Source organism: Chiloscyllium plagiosum, chromosome 17 (assembly GCF_004010195.1).
Source record: "Chiloscyllium plagiosum isolate BGI_BamShark_2017 chromosome 17, ASM401019v2, whole genome shotgun sequence".
NCBI lineage: Eukaryota > Metazoa > Chordata > Chondrichthyes > Orectolobiformes > Hemiscylliidae > Chiloscyllium > Chiloscyllium plagiosum.
Genome location: NC_057726.1, coordinates 13,321,437 through 13,332,521, shown reverse-complemented (window position 1 = coordinate 13,332,521; position 11,085 = coordinate 13,321,437). Strand labels below are relative to the sequence as shown.

Here is an 11,085-nt window from a genome sequence, read left to right as displayed (position 1 = left end):
CCTACCTTTTATCTTAGCCTGCTTGGCACACCCTCCTCAATCCTGAAGAAGGGCTTATGCCCGAAACGTCGATTCTCCTTCTCCTTTGATGCTGCCTGACCTGCTGCGCTTTTCCAGCAACACATTTTTAAGCTCTGATCCCCAGCATCTGCAGTCCTCACTTTCTCCTATATTCCTGAAGATTTCAACACATGACTTCCAGTTTATAACTGCCCCACCCAGCTAGACTGTCTGGCCCCCTCCCAGTACAAGTATCTGTTAAACCTCTGACAGCCGATGGCAAAATAAAGCAGCAAGTCAGAAGTTAATCATTATTCAGTTTTAGATTTATTCACAAATTGAGACATTAAAGTGCAAACGTCTCAGCTCTGTGACTGAAAACCAGCCAATACTTCCTCGATCTTTATATATCCACATGTCATTATCCAATTAGTGTCACCACCTAGAGACATTTACCTTCATTTGTACAATCAATAATATCTAATACTTTTCAGAACTAATATATTTGTTCATTGAAAGAAACCATTTTGGCATTTTTCTTCTGAGTTTCTCAAAGCTATGTTCAGGAGATTTAAATCTTTGAGATTTGCAGGAATAGTTCTGGAGAGTGTTGAGCCCAAAAGCAGGTACGTTTTTTTTCGATAGTGTTTTACATTAAGGTAATTCATCGCAGGACCAACCCTTGTGTGAGGAGGGAAAATATAGTGGCCTACACATAGAACTAGATCTAGTCAGATGGCAGAGGCAGGCTAAAGCACCTAAGTCCTGACCTGTTGGTGGTTGTTGCACTATGCCATTGCAATGCAGCAACCGAGAGAGGTCATCTTGGCTGAATGGGGCAGTGAACTGGTGAGAGTCCAGCGATAAAAGTGCAGGTAAACCAGATATTTAAAGGAACTTGATGTCAAATTGGTGTTGACATTTTTGAGGCAATGTTTTGAAAATGTTAATGTACACTTTGCATTAGCTGAAAAAGTGAGGAGCACAGATGCTGGAGATTAGAGTAAAGAGTGTGGTGCTGGAAAATTACAGCATCCGAGGAGCAGGAAAATCAACGTTTCGGGCAAATGCCCTTCATCAGGAATGAGGTTGCATTAGCTGCACCCAGTCAAATGATACAAAACAGTCGTTGGGTAGAGAATTGATCAATGGAAACAAACTTGTCATCTTGACTCCTGATAATTGACATTTTGCCTAACTAGTTCATGTTAATTGTAACCATTGCTATCAGGCAACAAACTACACCTTATTATGGAAGAAAATGCAACTTGTTGTTTCGAGGTTTATTCTTTACCACTGACAATTAGACAGGTCCTTAGAATAAACATAAAAGAAGGGGTCAGGGATCTTGTGCCAGAGTGGTAATGTCCCTGCCTTTGGACTTAGAAGGCTCATGTTCAAATCTCACCAGCGTCCCCACTCTTTGGGGTTCTTGTGGTGCAGTGATTGTGTCTCCACCTCTTACCAGGAGACCTGTGTTCAAGTCCCACCTGCTCCAGGAATCTGTAATATCATTTCTGAGCAGTATAATTAGAAAATGCCTCGATCCTATTGAAGGACACTTGTGGCACAGTGGTATTGCCCCTACCTCTCAGTCAGGAAGCCTGGGTACAAGCCCCATCACCTTTAGAGGCTTGTAACAACATCTCTGAATAGGTTGATAAGATACTATTTAAAAAGATGGGATCAGGATCCTTGTAGCACAGTGGTGGTATCTCTGCTTCTGCTCTAGAAGGTCCATGTTCAAATCTAAGCTGTGCCAGAAATGTGTCACAACTTGCCTGAATAGGTTGATTTCTAATATTTAGAAAGGATGGGTGTTGTGGTATAATGGGGGTGTACCTACCTGCGAGCCAGGAGTGTTGGGGTTCAGGTCTTACCAGCCCAGGTGGCGTGTCTCACAGCATGTCTGGATGGGTTGATTAAAATAATTAGAAAGGAGGATTGGTGGCAGTAGACTGCCTTATAGACTGGTTGTTTCCATGCTGTGTGACTCTGTGAGCCCTGAGCCTTATATGACAGCTATGCCCTTTAATTTTAATCGGAGTTGATGCCCCTTTTAAATAAAAATCCTTCATAAGGGCCTTTTGAAAATACCATCTCCTCCTCCTGAAGGTGCAGAATTGTGTGAGGGACATGACTCCAAATACAGTGGACAGGAAACATTCCTTATGGATAGCTGAGATATTAAATTGGAACCCGAACTTACTGAAGTAAATCTGAGAAGATTGAGTTGTCTTGATTTGGGAAGGGTACAAGTGCACGTGTGTTCTGACTGAATAAGATCCCTCTTATTGTATGAACGATTTGACCAAAATCTGTCGTAGGGTTTTCTTCATACTGTTTATTTACAACCAAAATTTTCTCATTAGACAGGATTCAGAGGGAAAAGGGGTTTGGGTGGATTACTCTTCAGAGGGTCAGTGTGGACTTGTTGGGCTGAAAGGCCTGTTTGCACGCTGTAGGGAATCTAATCTAATCTAATCTAATCTAAAAAACCTCATAGCAAGCAATATGTCAGTTCCAGTTCTTCCACGCTGCCATTTTATCCAGGGTCTACATTTAAGTCATCATTTACCCACAGACTCTTTAACATAATGACACTTTCTGCAAATCAGCCCCTGGACTTTGTTTTCAGAGTCAATGCTCCAATTCCTAATTGTTGAACATTGCTTTAAATTTTTTCTTTGTCGTACCTAACAGAGTTGTATTTCTGTACAAACTCCAATGCATCTTCCACTTCTTTGTCCCCTTCATTGGCATTTGTGCCTTCAGCTGACAAGGCCCTATGATCCCGAAATCCCTTTCAAGACCCCATGACATCACAGCACCTTCAATATGTTAGAATATCCCAATGTGCTCCACTGGAAGGTAATCAGACAAAAAAACTGACGTCTAGTCAAAGATGGGGTCATTAATTGACCAAATGTATGGTTAAAATAATAGGTTTCAAGGATTGCCTTCAAGAAATGAGAGGAGGAGGAAGGGAACTTCTGAGCTGAGGCCACTGAGACAAGGTGGGCTGAGGAAGTCGGGGATTCTGAAAAGACCAAAATTGGAGGAATGTGGCATTCTCAGAAGGTTGCGGGCTGGAGGATGTTGCCGATATAGAGAGGGATGAGATAAATCTCTTGTTGTTTTTGTTGAAGAACAAGAAAAAAAGTCTTTGAAAAATCTGATTGTTTTTTTTGCCAACATTAACACTTTTGCATGTCTTAGGTGGGCTGAATCAGCCGTGACCCAGTTTTCCAGGAAGCCCTACCTACACTCTGTGACTGCTGGAGTCCCAGAGCTGAGTGGCTCTGATAAACCTCTTGTTGAGGCAAGCTTTAGGGAAGCAAGCTGCTTACTGAACACTTAGGCACATGGTGCAATGAAAATGTATTTCTTTAAGGGGGTTGAAAAGGCAAGGAAAACACTTTTATATAACATCGATCTCAAAGCAGTTGGTAAGTGAGATTACAAAACGTAATTTATTAGTTTCAACAAAGCCTTGATTTAAAAAGTGATAAAGGGTCAGAGATGGTCTTATGACCTTGTCATTAATCCAATTGTATGAATGTATTTGATCCAGACAACTATTTCGTAGTTCTTCCTTGGTTATTAAGGCATTATCATGATGCCACTCTCGAGATGATTGCTGATTTTGCTTCATGTGGGCAAGGAGGTAGATATATCTAGAACTGCCTTGTTTGTGTCAGATGCCTGGGTGACACTCCTAAGTTCACTTTGTCCACTGTGGTGACACAATCTCTCAATCAAGAGCTGGCTTCTCTTCCCCTTCTCCTTGCCAAAAAGTGATGACTTTACTCTGGGCATCGCACCCAAGTCGCAGCACATCACTGTATCTCACTGTTGGCTAAATATGTAGGAGTAGAGCTGAGGATGAAAATGGGGTATGGGGTTAAGAGAGGGAGAAGAAAGGGGAAATGTGAGATAGGACAAAGCAAGGAAATAAGCCTGTGGCCAGGAAATGTAGGGAGTAGATGGCTGGCGAGACGTAAACACGACAATTTGCTGTGTATGGCTGGTAGTGAAAAAGGTGATAAAACTCACTCACTGGTTACAAAAAAAAGCCTAAAATAATGAGTTGCCATGGATTTTCTGTTAAATGTGTGTGAAACAAATACTTGAATTCAGTTTGATTTTGTAAGCCCAACACGACTGTCTGACCATCATAAACTGTAATGACAAAGACACTTATTTTAATTGGCCAATGTTCTGCCAAACGGCATCATAGATGTGTCTACGTCACATGGACAGCAAAAGTTCACACAGAAAGCTCCCAATACCTTTTCTTACTGATGGACAATAAATGTTGACGTCACTTGTAATAATCTCAAGAATGGTTCTTTTCAAAAGCACAGATTTTAGCTGCAATGTTAACTGTTTGAATGCATCACTTACAAATTCTGTTTATTGCTTAGTATGATACCTGGGCTTTTAAAGGAAATGGTCAGAAGGATCCTGCACTGCTTGTAGAAAGCAGACAGACAGAGGAACAAGGGGAAAAAGAGGCAGTGTCTCACTCTGTGTGCCAACATATGTGAGGGAGGACCATCCATAACACTGCCTACGTGGTTGGCTGATAGTCACCATCAAGACACACACATGAAACTGGACTAGGCTCTACAGCCTATGAAGAATGGCTTTCAAACACTTTTCATTGGGTGCAAAAATACACACTTAAGGGCTTCAGTCCACGGCTAATATTCAACTACGTTGGAAGCATGATCAACAAACCCTGTGGATTCTCAGGTACTCAGCGTCTGACCATCGGGCAAAGGGAACCTGCTCAGAGTTGACCCCACCTTTGTTGCCAATCCTCCTCCCAACTCTCCACGATCCCGAGAACCCTCCTGTCACCTTCACCAACCTAGGCCTCACCCAGGTTGCATAGCTGGCAGCTGCCACTGAACCTACTCTCACTGCATCCAATGGACATCTCCTGGCCTCTGGTTGCCTAGCAATACCGGGGGCTTCATTCCTGCCCTTGGGGTCCTCCATCCCTGGGAAGGGCTGCAGCTGGCTGAGAGAAACTCAATAATGACAGGCCTTCCCCAAATGCAGGTGACCCAAGATGCTTGCTGACTCCAGTCAGTGAGATGAATCTCTGTCACCTGTGTTAAATACCACTCATTATCTTTCTGAAAAGAAGAAAATCAGGGCAAAAATAATCTTGACCATTTTTCAAATCCCACTTCTTGAGATTTGGGTGATGCAAGGAAGTCTGCCTATATTGTTCATCCCTGATTGTTTTGAGGATGTGGAGGTGCACCTTTCCCCTGAATGATAGTGATGGTCCCACCACAATTGTGCTAGACATTCGAACGCTCTAACATACATTCTAACATAGGATCAATCACAGAAGTCTTACACCACAGAAGGAAACCTTTCTCCTCATTGTGTCTGGACTGGCACTTCAGGTGAGCATCATTTACTCAGTGCCAATCTCCTGTTTTTTTCTCCATACCCTTGTACATAATCCCTCTTGAATACCTCAGTTGGACATGTCTCCATCAAACCTGCAGGCAGTGCATTCCGTACCCTAACTACTTGCTGAGCAAAATGCATTTTTTTTCTCATATCACCCTTGCTTCTTTTGTAAATCACTTTAAATCTGCCTTGTTCTTGTTCCTTTTACAAGTGGGAACAGTTTCTCCCTGACTACTCGATCCAGCTCACTCATGATTTTGAAATTGGTTGTCAGATCTCCTCATAGCCTTCCTCTCTCCAGTCTTCGATCTATCCTCATAACTGAAGTTTCTTAACCATGGAACCATTCTTGTAAATCACTCTGTACTCTCCAATGCATTCACATCCTTCCTATTAGGTGACACCCAGAACAGTACTCAATACTCCAGCAGGGTTCTAACAAATGTCTTGCACAAAATCAACATCACCTTCCTGTTCTTGTAGTCTATGCCACTATTAATAAAGCTGAGGATATTGTATCTTAAAAATTGAAAGAAGATTTTGAATAAGTTAGTTTTGCTAATTTTAAGGTTTCTGAAACAGAATAGAAGTTTTTTTTTACAGTGTAATATTTACTATGCTAAAGAAAAATGGGCTTTTCATATCCCCAGCAAATTATAAAGTACTTCACTGCCATCAAAATGCTTTAGGAAATGCATTCAGCGCTACACTGGAAGAAGTATAGCAGCTAACTTGTGTACAGCCATGTCCCACAAACAGCAATAAGATAATGACTCAATCATCTACTTTGAATGGAATACAGAAGATGCCAACATTGCAAAGATCTTAGAAGCTTGTAGCTAAACATTACAGAGACAGTGGGTGGTGGTGGTAGCTTAGAGCAAAGAAAGATTTGAAAATAAGGTTGAGGCTGTTAAAATGGAAGTATTTTAAGACCAGGAGCCAGATGTGGATCAATGACTATAGAAGTGGAGAGTAAGTCAGACTTGGTCCCTCTCATTATCTTTCCTGCTGCACAATCTCAGCAGGCGGGAACACTGGATACAAGTTACAATATGGGGGAGCACTGTATTGAAATCAGATGAAAGATGGGAGTCTGGCCAGTAAACAATGAAAAATAACATATAAATGCATATTTTTGTCATCTGATGGCACTAATTTAGAATTCTTGACACAAAGGAACATGTCTGAATGCTAACTGAGGATGAACCAGAGAATGATTTTGAAATACGAACCACATTTATCACTATTTCTAATGGTTGAACTGTACATTAGGACTACTTGAAGTGGAGTGTAACATCATCTAAAGAGAATATGGTTAAGACCATCCCAAAGGTCACTCCTAATCCATGGTAGCACAACTGACAGCCAACAAGCCCAGATTTAGTTGCCTGACACAGTAATGGATCATCACACCACTATCCCTAACCAGAACAATCTCCAGAGGCTTTCTGTAAATTGCTCCCTCTTACCCTGTGTCTTATTAGGTCTTTGTATGAACGTACAGGTTCAATATTCAATTTGTGGGCGGCACCGTGGCACAGTGGTTAGCACTACTGCCTCACAGCGCCAGAGACCCGGGTTCAATTCCCGCCTCAGGCAACTGTCTGTGTGGAGTTTGCACGTTCTCCCCGTGTCTGCATGGGTTTCCTCCAGGTGCTCCGGTTTCCTCCCACAGTCCAAAAATGTGCAGGTTAGGTAAATTGGTCATGCTAAATTGCCCGTAGTGTTAGGTAAGGGGTAAATGTAGGGGAATGGGTCTGGGTGAGTTGCTCTTCGGCGGGTCGGTGTGGACTTGTTGGACCAAAGGGCCTGTTTCCACACTGTGAGTAAGTAATCTAATCTAATAAGAAATTCAAGAGAGACCTCTTTGGCTGAAAAGTGGTGAGAATGTGAATTAGTTACCACAAAGGATAGTTAACTCAAACAACTTACAGGCATTCAGGTAAGCAGGATAACTAGTTTAACTTGGGATTATGCTCGACATGGACTCGTTGGACCAAAGGATCTCTTTCTGTGCTGTCTGACTCTGTGATGTATAACTACATGCATATTAATTAAGAGCTAGTGTTGCCCCTTGGGCCAACCCCACCATTCAATACAATTGTGGTTTATCTGATTTCTCCATATTGTCTCTGAACAATGATAACTGTTCCATCCTTTGCTTACCAAGAATCTGCCAGTTTATGCCTTAAAAATATTCAAGGACTTTGCTTCCATCACCTTTTGAGGAAGAGCATTCCAAAGATATTGATCTTCCATGAGAGAATGTACTCTGTATCTCTATGTAACCCCTTCATTTTAAACAGAAGCACCCAGTTCTTGACTCTCCCACAAGAGGAAACATGCTTTCCATGTGCATCCTTTTAACTATTTGTTGACAACATGTTACAACATTTTTAGATCCTTCCTTCAATAATGAAACTGACACTGGACACAGGACTACAGATGTAGTCTCACCAATGCTCTGCATCCTGAAGTACAAATTGATGCAAGATGAAAAAATAATGGATATCCGAATGGGATGAACAGTGAAGTAATTAGAGTTGGAGGAGGTTCATTGGATCACAAACACTGTCATGGAAACACTGGCACCAAATGGCTTGTTTCTATGCTGTGAATTCACTTAATTCCAAGTAACATAGGTCAACGTGTAAGTGCAATAAGTAGAGGTGTAATTTGATCTGTTTTGAAAAAGGCTACACTGTAAAGGTTTAATCTTTTCTTGATCCAACTTTCACAGAGCCTTCTGAGTGGGTTCACAGCTGTAGTCCAGCAAATCTTGCTTAGCCATCAATGCTTCAATTACTCGCATGTTCTGTCAGCTTCTCACGGTCGAAGGCACCAGTGAGCTTCATGACTCTGTTCCTAAAATTGCTTTCTCCAGCTAGTTTGATTTTTGTATTGTGTTGAGACTATTGTGATCTGCAGAATTCGTGGCCCTCAGCTACACACCCACACAAGCTTTAGTGGGATCCCACAATTAATGCGATTGCAAATCTCTTAAAGTAGGGATGATTTTACTGTGAGACTGTAATCTCCCACCCTCATGTTTGAGAGTCAAATCTCCCACCTGTTTTGACTATGCTGGTAATTGTCTTATCTCATAACAGAATAAGACATAACAAGATTATGCTATGGGGGCAAAGCAATCCCACTATCTCTTGCAGTCCTCTACTTAATCTAAGGATTGAAGGGGAACATGAAATATTAAATGGCAAATGTCAGAATATTTTTTCAATGTAAGCCACTGAAGTAAGACTGAATGAAAAGTTAGCATAAAGTAAATTGAAAGCAGGTGCAGTGAAGATTCTCTTTATCCTGAAAGATAAATGTTTGAGACCTGTCTATCGGATAGAGTAGAGGAGACATGAGGAAGGCTCAGAATGCAGCTGTATTCTGTAATTGAGACAAAAACAAAATGAAAAATTTGCGAAGGTTGAAATTCTGAAATGAAAACAAAATTCTACAAAACACAGCAGTTCGGTCATTATCTGAACAGAGACAAGGTAGGAGTTTATTGTTCTGGCAGTAACAGCTCTGCCTACAATTGCCTAGCCTCAAAGCTCAGAATTTCTTCTTCAAATTTTTTTGCATCCCTACCTTTGACCACTTTTTCAGCATGCTACTTCTAAGTGCTTGTATGTTCAGTCTTCTGACCACGTGTCCTTTCATTTTTGCATATGGCTGGCCATGAAACTTTGTCTGATGTGTCTCCTGTGAAACACCTTGTGACATTTTACTCAATAAAGGTGCTATGCAAATGCAAGTTATTGCTGTTAATGCTTTGTATGTAGACCTTGAAACAGAACAAAATGAAATGATACCCCATCTCTGTTCTGACCTGTTGCGTATTTCTAGCCCATTCCATTTTTATTTGTTGCAATTTGAAGGTAGTGGGGGGGGGGGAGATGGGCCAATTTGTCTTTTCTCATATTTCACTGTTCTTCTCCTTGGGTACCAGAAAAATTGTCAAAAGAGGCCTGATGTTTCATCCTGAAGTACGAACTGTAGAGGGAGTCACCTCCTAGTGGTCCAATTTAAAACCAACATGGGTGAAAAAAAAGACTTGGAACCTGTCAACCACACACTTTCTGATCTGGTTCCTGGGCAGGAGGCCAGGAGGTTGAGGCAAGAAGGAGGAGGGGGCATTGGTAGACAAAATCCAGAACGGCAGAGAAACACTAAAGTCCGTTATTAAAATAATTGACTTTGAAAGATACACCCCATTTAAGTTCAACTAGGCAAATGTGCAAGTTCAGGACAGCAAATGTTTCAGCAAGTTTGGTGAAGGGACTGCAAGATTTAGTGTTTGCAATTGACGTCTGCAAAATAAAAGGGATCAGAAGAGACATTTCTTTCAGGATTCAATTTAGTTCCTCCTAATGGTCAGAAGTGGGAGCTGAACTGATCCTGTCGAGCAAGATGTGCATGGTTGAAATTAGACCGTACAGTATTAGTAATAGTTACATTATTGAAACTTCATCTGTCCGTTGTCTTAGGGAAGGCATCATTCAGTTTAAAACATTGCTCCATTTTAATACCTCTGTTACCAGAATTAGAAGTTGTGATTGATGAACATTCATTCATCAGTAACATTCATTTGGACATCCTTCAAATGCTTTGTCTCTAACCTACCGGTTACGTTTCTGCTCTTCAATGTTGAACCTGAATTCATTAAACGTTGTCAAAAAGAGAGTTACATGTTACCAAAGATTTTTGCCTTGCACTGATCGGGATGAAAGCAAGAATGCCAAATTTCAAATTAATTTGCTCATCAAATTAAACAGCATGTTCCTTTTCTTGTTTGTAATAGGAAGAGAGCAGTCTGTACTCAACCAACCTACAAAAGCTAAAACAAAACGTCTATTGTTCAATGTAAGTCTGTGATTGGGAGCTCATGCTGAACAATCCTAAGTGTGCTGTTCACTACATTAACAACTGATTTAGGCTAAATAAAACCCGAAAGACCAAGGCATGCTGTAAATCAGAAACAAAAACAGAAGCTGCTGGAAAAGCTCAGCAGGTCTGGCAGCATCTGTGAAGAGTTAACATTTTGGGTCCAGTGACCCTTCTTCAAATTTAGGCTAGTCAGTTGAACTTGTCATGTAGTTCAAGCCTCACACATTTTTCAATCTACTCAGAAACTTTGGAAGCCTATACATTCGTGCTAGTTTCACCACAGTAACCCTTCAGCTCGTCAAAGTCAACTTACAATCCAATCAGCACTCGTTTTGATAATGAGAAATTTCGCATTCCTGCATTTGCCCTGGTGAGTGAAAGATGTAAAGTTCTATCCCCTTTTCATCAATATCCAAGTTCAGTACAACCAAGTGACTGTTATTTTTATTTTTAATCTTCCACATTTGAATCAACAATGGTTAATTTTTAGGCCCTTTTGAATAAAGTTTGATTTTATAAAATGGAGCTTATACAAGCTTTATGGGGAGTCAGTGGTAATGTCATCAGGATAGCAATTACAACCCTAGGCAAGCGCTCTTGGGGAAAGGGTTTGAACCCCACCATGTCAGATAATGAACTTTGAATTCAATAGAATCAGGAAAAAAGATCTGACTGGAGAGCTACCATGTTACTGCTTTTGATTTCTGGTTCAATAATATCCATTAGAAAAAGAAACCTGCTTAAATG

At 41.1% G+C, this 11,085-nt stretch overlaps 1 protein-coding gene and 1 long non-coding RNA gene across 8 annotated transcripts in view; one reads left to right on the top strand and one right to left on the bottom strand.

Annotated features, from left to right (window-relative positions):
* mafa (v-maf avian musculoaponeurotic fibrosarcoma oncogene homolog a (paralog a)) overlaps nucleotides 1-11,085 on the bottom strand; it is a 355,825-nt gene that overhangs the window by 204,649 nt on the left and 140,091 nt on the right. The window lies entirely within an intron of this gene.
* Nucleotides 3,318-11,085, top strand: part of LOC122558227 — a 142,474-nt gene continuing 134,706 nt past the window's right edge. For all 3 annotated transcript variants that reach the window (XR_006314076.1, XR_006314075.1, XR_006314074.1), the window contains exon 1: nucleotides 3,318-3,449. This is a non-coding gene — a long non-coding RNA (uncharacterized LOC122558227). The remainder of the gene's footprint in view (nucleotides 3,450-11,085) is intronic.